General features: G+C 38.0%; 1 protein-coding gene and 2 long non-coding RNA genes across 5 annotated transcripts in view; 2 read left to right on the plus strand and 1 right to left on the minus strand.

The window, feature by feature from the left end:
- Positions 1 to 4,515, minus strand: part of LOC118767961 — an 18,231-nt gene extending 13,716 nt beyond the window's left edge. Inside the window, exon 1 of the long non-coding RNA XR_005003881.1 lies at positions 4,503 to 4,515. This is a non-coding gene — a long non-coding RNA (uncharacterized LOC118767961). The remainder of the gene's footprint in view (positions 1 to 4,502) is intronic.
- LOC115224240 (NAD(+) hydrolase sarm1) overlaps positions 1 to 10,000 on the plus strand; it is a 200,610-nt gene that overhangs the window by 130,757 nt on the left and 59,853 nt on the right. The window lies entirely within an intron of this gene.
- LOC118767962 overlaps positions 1,692 to 10,000 on the plus strand; it is a 23,996-nt gene continuing 15,687 nt past the window's right edge. Inside the window, exons 1-2 of the long non-coding RNA XR_005003882.1 lie at positions 1,692 to 1,701; positions 1,733 to 1,743. This is a non-coding gene — a long non-coding RNA (uncharacterized LOC118767962). The remainder of the gene's footprint in view (positions 1,702 to 1,732; positions 1,744 to 10,000) is intronic.

Here is a 10,000-nt window from a genome sequence, read left to right on the forward strand (position 1 = left end):
AACTACTTTTGAATTTGATCTCATATATGCTGTGCCAGTACTTAATTAATATGTATAACTAATTTGACAACAATATATAAATGTGGTTGGGCTTAGCTCGACCATGCTTACATTATTCATTTTAAGTGTTCTCTCAGCAACCAGAGAAAAGAATTCGAATCCTGACTATGGCTTTAAAACAATGCAGAGGCTTCCTTGTTGGCTCAATGGTATAACTCAAAAGATAACTGCAGCTTGTTACTTAATAATCAGAACTGTTATTAAACAATATCGATAAATTTTAATTCAACCATAGTTGTAATAATAGAAAGATAAGTTTTTCTTCCATCTTAGGCATTTAAGTTTTGTTGTATTCTCCTGTTTTAAATCATCGTAATTTCTTTTTCATTGTCACTTTAACATCCACTTTTCCATGTTTACATGGGTCAGATAGAGTTTACTCTCTCTGCTTATATGAGGCAGATTTTATATGACCAGGTACCCTTTCTGTTCTTGAAGCAACCCTCACTGATCTTGAAGCAAGGTGATATTTCCCCTTGGCCAGAAATGTTCCCACAGAATATTAGAAATGAATGGCATTCATTTACAACTGTCTTGTGATGTCAAAACAAGGGGACACAAACATGCACATGCACACACACACACACACACACACACACACATACACACATTATTGTCTTAATGTCCCACTTATCCATATTGGAAATGGATCAGACAGAATTTGTTGAGATGGATTTTCTATGGCTGGATGCTCTTCCTGTCACCAGCCCTCACCTGTTTCCAGGTAAGGTAATATTTGCCCATGATCAAACATGTTTTCGTGGAAGCTTGGAAATAAAGGACACTGCTTGTGTGATGGTGATACTTGCTTACAACCATCACCTGATGTCAAGTCAAGGAGACTATAACACACACACACACACACACACGTGTATATTACAGCCTCTTTTCAGTTTTTATCTACCAAATGCACTCACAAAGCTTTGGTCGGCCCAAAGTTATAGAAGTCCATGCAATGCAGTTGAACCAGGAACCATGTGGTTGGGAAGTGAATTCTTACTATACAGTCATACCTGCATCTAAAAGAAAAGGTTAGCAGCATGAGTTTATTAACGGTACTGTCATTAAATATCCCACAGATGTTTTCTGCTTGAAAAATGTATACTTTTGTGCAGGTTAATATATTTAAAGGTAGTAACCCAAAAGGATTACTTTATCAATTATCATAGGTGCAGGAGTGGTTGTGTGGTAAGTAGCTTGCTTACCAAATACATGGTTCCAGGTTCAGTCCCTCTACGTGGTACCTTGGGCAAGTGTCTTCTACTATAGCCTCAGGCCGACCAAAGCATTGTGAGTGGATTTGGTAGATGGAAACTGAAAGAAGACCATCGTATATATATATGTATAAATATATATATATATATATATATATATATGTGTGTGTGTTTGTGTGCCTGCCCCCCCCCCCCCCAACATCGCTTGACAACCAATGCTGATGTGTTTACGTCCCCGTAACTTAGCGGTTCGGCAAAAGTGACCGATAGAATTACTGGGTTTACCAAGAATAAGTCCTGGGGTCAAATTGCTCGACTGAAACAAGTAAAAGAGTAATTAGAATTATCACAGTAATGAGATGAAAACTCATTAGCATTAATGACAAGTCAAAAAAAAAATGGCAAGGGAGTGCATTCTGAGACTAAAGTAAAAAAAGGTGGGGGTGCATACATTGGAGAGTGAATATGAGTTTTGTAGGTAAGAGTGAAACTCCAGACATATTCTAATATTATCAAACCTCCTCAGTGAAGCTTAATCAAACATGTGCACACCAAATATTTTTAAATATTCACAAAAAAAAGGATAAAAATGAAATTTGGCAAGAGATTGTTTATTCCAGATCTAATGTATAAGTTCTCGGAAATCACTAATTATATTTTATTCTAAGTTATGTTATGCCACCATTTAATGGTTGCCCAATTAGTTTCAGAGTTTGAAATTATTTGGAAATTATTCCATTCATTTAGATGTGCTTATTAGTTTAACATCTGGTTTTTCCATGCTAGCATGGCTTAGATGGCAGAAAGGGGTATTTTCTTTACAGCCACACACTCGTCCTATTGCCAACCATTTCCTGTTTTGCATGCAAGGAATTATTTCTATTCCAGAGAAATTCAAAACTGCAGCGGATGATTTGTTGGCAGGAAACGTCAAAAGGCCTTAATGCTTGCACCCCAGCCACAAATGGTGACATCACCCTTTGTAGCTTAGCATAGATTGTCAGCACACATACACACATACAGAGGTTTCTTTCAGTTTCTTATTTCTTCATTGCCCACAAGGGGCTAAACATAGAGGGGACAAACAAGGACAGACAAAGGGATTAAGTCGATTACATCGATCCCAGTGCGTAACTGGTACTTAATTTATCAACCCCAAAAAGATGAAAGGTAAAGTCAACCTCGGTGGAATTTGAACTCAGAACGAAATGGCAGACGAAATACCACTGTACATTTCGCTCGGTGTGCTAACATTTCTGCCAGCTTGCCGCCTTAATTTCTTCAAGTTTCTATCAACCAAATTCCTTCGCAAAGCATTGATTAATCTTGGCCTATAGTAGAAAACGCTTGCCCAAGATGCTGCAGAGTGGGACTGAACCAGTGGCATTTGGTGGTGGTTGTATTGGGTGTGCTGCCACACCCAATGTCACCAAATTTCAAGCAGGTGTATAACAAAAGTTTTCCATTATGATTTGCGACTAAATTAACGAAAAAGGTTACTATCTATAATGAATTTACCATTTTCAAGGGTGTCCAGTGCACACCTAGCATACCCAGATTATATGCCTCTGGACTAAACCCAATGCTATAGGGTTGAGAAGCAAACTTCTTCACTACACAGCTATACCTGTTCCTATAGAAAAAAATGTCAAATAAATAAAATAAAGCAAAAAAGTAAAAAAAGAATTACTTGAAATATATTTGCCTCCAGTTCCAAAGCTTTCTCAGAAAAAAAAAAAAAAACAGTAATTTATAACTTTTGGCAATCAGATAGGTAAAAAAGAAACCTTGATGTTTCTCCTTCCCCCCTGTCTCTCTTTCTCTCTGTCTGGGTCGCTGTAGCAAGTTTCTACAAGTTCCCCTACCCCTACTCCTCGGTGAATTATTTTGATTGTCTGGGATGAAGTATTTAGCTGAATGTCTGCAATTTCAAGAATTTGCCAAAAGTTGGTCTTCTTCTTGTTACATTGAAACTATACATTATTCATATATGCACTAAAAGGAACTATATAAAAATTATTGTCTGGCTACTTCAATTTTACAAATCATCATCACCAACAATTTTACGTCCATTTTCTATGATAGCACGGTTTAGACATTTTGACCAGAGCTAGTAAGCTAGAGAGCTGCACCAGGCTCCAGTGGTCTGTTTCAGCATGGCTTCTATAACTGGATGCCCTTCCTGATGGCAACCACTCTCAGAGTGTACTGGGTGTCTTTTCTTGTGTCACCAGCAGGGGTGCCTCTTACATGTCTCTGGTACGGGTTCCTTTTATATATCAGTGGCACTGGCCATGGAAACAAAATTAAATGTTTTGTTTTACCTTCTTTCACAAATAGTTTTTTTTTTAAATATATATATTGGAACGAACATGTGGTCTTTGGTCCAACTCTACTGCATGGCACCTTGGGCAAGTGTTTTCTGCTACAACTCCAAGTCAGCCTTGTGAGTGAATTTGGTGAACAGAAACTGTGGAGAAGCTGATCATATATATACATACATATATATATATACATCGTCATCATCATCGTTTAACGTCTGCTTTCCATGCTAGCATGGGCTGGACGATTTGACTGAGATCTGGCGAACCAGATGGCTGCACCAGACTCCAATCTGATCTGACAGAGTTTCTACAGTTGGATGCCCTTCCTAACACCAACCACTCCGAGAGTGTAGTGGGTGCTTTTACGTGCCACCGGCACGAGGGCCAGTAAGGTGGTACTAGCAACGGCCATGCTCAAATGGTGCTTTTTACATGCCACCTACACAGGAGCCAGTTCAGCGGTACTGGCAACAACCTCGGTCGAATGTTTTTTCACATGCCACCAGCACAAGTGCCAGTAAGGCGACGCAGGTAATAATCACGCTTGAATGGTGTTTTTTACATGCCATTGGTATGGAGGCCAGCTTGTTGCTCTGGTAATGATCACGCTTGTATGGTACTCTTAGCGCTCCACTAGCACGGATGCCAGTCATCGAAGTTTATTTATATATATATATATATATATATATATGTATATATATATATATACACATATTCATGCACATACACATTTTTGTGTGTTTGTGTTTGCCCCTTCCTGATCCCACTGCTTGACAGCCAGTGTTTCGTTTACATCCCTCTAACTTAGCAGCTCAGCAGAAGAAACTGATAGAACAAGTACCACACTTTAAAAAGAAATTTTTGTACTGAGATCATTGTATTTGACTAAAACCCTTTGATGCACTGCCTCAGCATGGCTGCAGTCCAATGACCAAATCAAGTAAGATATATATATATATATATATATATATATATATATATATATATATATAAGTACATATATATTCATTCATTGTCACTTTATGCCCATTTTTCTATGTTAGCATGGGTTAAATGAATATATTTTTGGAGCATAGTTTTTCAGCTAGGTCCCTTTCCGGTTGCTAATTCTCCTCTACTTTCCAAGTAAGGGATTTCCTATTTCACACATCTTTAAAGGGCACAAACTCAGCAAAGGGTTTATTCTCAGGAAAGTAGCTACTTGTATCACAGCTCATAGCTTATGATTCTTAGTGAATTACACATGTAAGTAAACACACACACACACACACATATATAAGACAAGGAAGAAGATGAAGATATCACTCAGCATAAGTTTATTACTGGTTACACTTGTTTCTGGAACATTCTTCCTTGGGCCACATTACATGCAGAGGATTGTGTGTGGTAAATTTCATAAGAACAGTATAATTTACCCGTAGCTGAATAGCACAGGGCAGCACCTCATCAGGCATTCGTTCTTTTACTTGTTTTAGGGATTTGACTGTGGCCATGCTGAAGCTACACCTTGAAGGGTTTTAGTCAAGCGAATTGATGCCAGGACTTATTTCTTAAGCCTAGTACTTATAGTACTTATTCTGTCAGTCTCTTTTGCCAAACCACTAAGTTACAGGGATGTAAACTCACCAATACTGGTTGTCAAGTGGTGATGCAGGAGTCAAACACATATACAAAGGCACTCAGACACATAGATATATATATATATATACATGCATACATACATACATACATACATACATACATACATACATACATGCATGTGTCTGTGTATGTGTGCATACAACAGGCTTCTTTCAGTTTCTGTCTACCAAATCCACTCACAAGGTTTGGTCAGCCCAAGATACTTGCCCAAGGTGTCACACAGTGGGACTGAAGTTGGAACTATGTGATTGAAACGTATGCTTCTTACCACACAGCCATGCCTGCTATCATAATATTATCATACATATGTACGTACGTACGTACATAGGTAGGTAGGTAATATTTCCTCTAGCTATAATTAATTTCACCTTTAATTTTAATGAGATATTTCTCTTCATACCTAATATATTTAATTAATAAGTTATTGGTGAAATCATTCTGAAGATTTCTAAAAAGAATGAAATTATGCTATACATGATTACCACCGAGTAGTAATTGTAAGAAATTTGTAATAGATAACAGAAAAAAGTTAAATATGTGAACTCTGTGTATCCTCTTCCTGATATCCCTTAATTTCTAAACCTGTCTCATATCGAGGATACTGTTACCACCCTTATATTATTGGCCATAACCAGAGGGCACCACACACACTCACACACACACACACACACATATTTATAGTTTCTTTAGTTGTCTCTGATATCTAGTTATTTCATGCAGCGAATGTGTGCAACATTATCGAGACCTCTTGATGTATATTAGTTATTAGCACTTGGTTTCCATAAGCAGTTACAAATGTAGGCACTTAAACAGTAGAATGAATTGGTTTATTTGTGAGTGACGGTGGAGGTGGTGATTTCTGACAGTAGCTTTCATTGAAGAGTCTTTGATAAAAGAGTATTGAATGAAACATTAAGACTTTTCTTTATGCAACAAACCAAGTTATTTTCCCATTTTAAACTCTAAGAACACCAATCATTGTTCGTTTTCCTCAGATTTATTAGAATACTTAAAAGCTTCTTTTGAGCTTCTACAAAGCTTTCACTAACATTAGTGCTGCTTAAACCTTTAGTTACCATATTTCTGTTGAAATGCACAGGCATTTGTTTAAATTAATTTTGAAAGGAAAAAACCAACAAAAGAGACCAAAAATTTAGTAACATAATTTTGCCATTATTAAGCTAGTATTTGGAATATTAATCAGCTTGAAACTTTGATGGAGAGCTTTAATTTAGATCAATTTAAAACATGGAGGTTTGTATCATAGAACCTGAAGCAATCTCATATGGATTATTATCAAATGGGTTAAACCAAATATTGTTTTATTACACGTTGCGGTTCCTCTTCACTCAATAATATTGTGGTAGGTTGCTTTGCTAACAATTAAATCAATAAATATAAGTTTATTATTATTAATATTATTATCATTACTAGGCTTACAAAGAATAAAGGCGATACTCCAGCATGGCCGCAGTCAAATGACTGAAACAAGTAAAAGAGTAATGCAATTCATGAGTATTTGGTTACTATTTCTAGTAAGTTGAGTGACTGCATCGAGGCTCCCCTATTGATTGTTGTTTGTCTTGTCCTGGGTTGTCTCCGACTGAGCAGATTATGATGAAAGGTAATCCATCTTTTGAGGAACCCAGAACAATATTATCTCTCATGTCATTCCTAAACACAGCAAGATATGAATTGAAGGACATCTGATTCTGATTGCTATTTCTGTCGTGTTAAGTGACCAAATTAACAGGAGTCAACAACTTCTAATTATAATGACCCACTTGTAATTTTTAAAAAAATTTATTTTTTTTTACTCATGGCTCACAAATATAATTCTACAGGCACAAGCATAGTTGTTGTAATAACCACATGGCTCGGGGGTCGGTCCCACTGCATGGCATTTTGGGCACATCTACTATAGCTTCAGACTGGCAAAAGCCTTGTGAGTGGATTTGGTAGATGGAAACTGAAAGAAGCCCATCATGTGTGTGTGTGTGTTTGTTTGTTTGTCCCCCACCACTGCTCGACAACTGGTGTTGGTATATTTACATCCTTATAACTTAGCAATCTAGCAAAGAGACTGATAGAATAAACATCAGGTGGTTTAAAAATAAGTACTGGGGCCGATTCATTTGACTAAAATTCTTCAAGGTGGTGCCCCATTATGGCCACCATCTAATGACTGTCTCACCACCCTCTATGTTTCTTACTTCTTTATTGCCCACAAGGGGCTAAACATAGAGGGGACAAACAAGGACAGACAAAGGGATTAATTCGATTATATCGACCCCAATGCATGACTGGTACTTAATTTATTGACCCCAAAAGGATGAAAGACAAAGTCGACCTCAACGGAATTTGAACTCACAACATAATGGCAGACAAAATACCACTAAGCATTTTGCCCTGCATGCTAACGTTTCTGCCAGCTCACTGCCTTATAAATTCCGCCAGCACCGCCTCGACTGGCCTCCATGCCGGTGGCACGTAAAATACACCAATCCGACCGTGGCTGTTGCCAGCCTCGCCTGGCACCTGTGCAGGTGGCACATAAAAAGCACCCACTACACTCACGGAGTGGTTGGTGTTAGGAAGGGCATGCAGCTGTAGAAACATTGCCAGATAAGACTGGAGCTTGGTGCAGCCTTCTGGCTTCCCAGATCCCCGGTCGAACCGTCCAACCCATGCTAGCATGGAGAACGGACATTAAACGATGATGATGATGATGATTCAGAAAAATTTTAAGAAATTCGGAGCATAGGACAACAAAAATAAAAATGGAGAAAATCCCATCTTTAATTGGCGATTCCATAATACAGTACTGACAATCATTTCTGTTGTACCAGTGAAATTGATATAGCCATTCTCTTTGAATTGCTTTGATAATGTTGTTTTAACATATTTCTGAATACATTAGTTTGACTGGCAAGCAAAAATTAAACATCACAACACAAAAGATTATCTAAAAGTCACCAACTGCTCAAGCACAATAAATATCAATAACTTTTGGAATAGATCTAAAGCTCTCAGAAGTAAACTCTGTAATGCATTTGTGGGTCATTGCCCACCTGCTGCTAACACTTCAACATTGAGGATCATTCTTGGTGTTTGGAACATAACATAACAAAAGGTTCTTGTGTGAAATTGTATTGTTGCCCAATCTTCATTAAAGGGCCAACAGCGATGTGTTTTAGATACAGTGTTTATTGCTGTGAGTGCAGGCGTGGTAAGAAGTTTACTCCCCAACCACATGGTTCCTGGTTCAGTCCCACTGTGTGGCACCTTGGGCAAGTTTTTTTGTACTCTAGCCTCAAGCTGACCAAAGCCTTGTGTGAGGATTTGGTAGATGGAAACTGAAAAAAGGCTGCTGTATTCATACATACATACATCCATACATACATAAATAAACAAATAACAACAGGTAGACTGTGGTTCACTACAGCTGTTTCAGATGTGTCTTTTATTGATGAACAGAAGTGTTACATCATGCAAAAAAACCACTATTTTCATCAGGTGGATACATGTAAGTTGAGCATTTTGAACATCTGAAGAAAAAGTACAAGTACCATTTGACTCTGCCAACCAAAGAGAATGGATATACAATGCTAGCATCAAGCTTATAATAAGGAAATCATGACAGGCCTGGATACTGTGTATCTGTGTGTGTGTGTGGTTGCATCTTTGTTTGTCCTCCACCACCACTTGACAACTGCTGTTGGTATGTTTGCATCCCTTTAACTTAGCAATTTGGTAAGAGACATCAATAGAAAAAGTGTTAGGTTTTTAAAAAAATATTAAGTACTGGACTCAATTTGTTCGATTACAATTCTTCAAGGTGGTGCCCCAGCATGGCCACAGTCTAATGACTGAAACAAGTAAAGGAAGATAAAGGATATCTCACAATCATCATTTTGATGCTTACATCTCCATGCTTGTATGAGTCAGACAGGATTCATTGAGTTGGATTTTTTCTATGGCTGGACGCCCTTCCCGTCACCAAACCTCATCTGTTTCTGAGAAAGGTAGTATTTCTCCTTTGCTGGACATGTCTTTATGCAAGACTGGATATTAACAACACTGCTTCTATGATGGTGAGGCTCACTTACAACTGTTATCTTAACTTGCCATATCTGGCCAAAATTTATGAAATTTCTCATACAACTTATGTGATTCGTTAGTGACCTAGTGAAGGTTCAGTGGTTAGAGCGTCAGGCTCACAATCTTGAGGTAGTGAGTTCAATTCTTGGACCAGGCTTTTGTGTGTTGTGTTTTTTTGAGCAAGACACTTTATTTCACATTTCTTCAGTTCACTCAGCTGTAGAAATGAGTTGTGATATGAATGGTGCCAAGTTATATCAGCCTTTGCCTTTCCCTTGAATAACATCAATGGCATGGAGAGGGTAGGCTGGTAGGCATGGCTGAATGCTGGTCTTTCACAAAGCAACCTTGCCCAGACTTGTGCCTTGGAGAGGAACTTTCTAGGAGCAACCCCATGGTCATTCATAACTACCGGAGGTCTTTACCCATTAGTGGCCAGAGAAAGCAAAGTTCAGCCTATATAGCATTCAGAACAAACCATTTCTGGAGAGGAAGAAGTAAATATATCTTCTTTTTGTTTTTCATCATTATCACGAATGTTGAAAGTTTAGTCTAGGTTATTGACCTAATCCTTTGTTCATTAATTGTATCAACATATAAATTGTCATAGCATCTCTCAATTACTTCAGTGCTGCTTACACTTGCAGTTATCAGATCGTT

This window comes from Octopus sinensis, linkage group LG25, assembly GCF_006345805.1.
Source record: "Octopus sinensis linkage group LG25, ASM634580v1, whole genome shotgun sequence".
Taxonomy (NCBI): domain Eukaryota; kingdom Metazoa; phylum Mollusca; class Cephalopoda; order Octopoda; family Octopodidae; genus Octopus; species Octopus sinensis.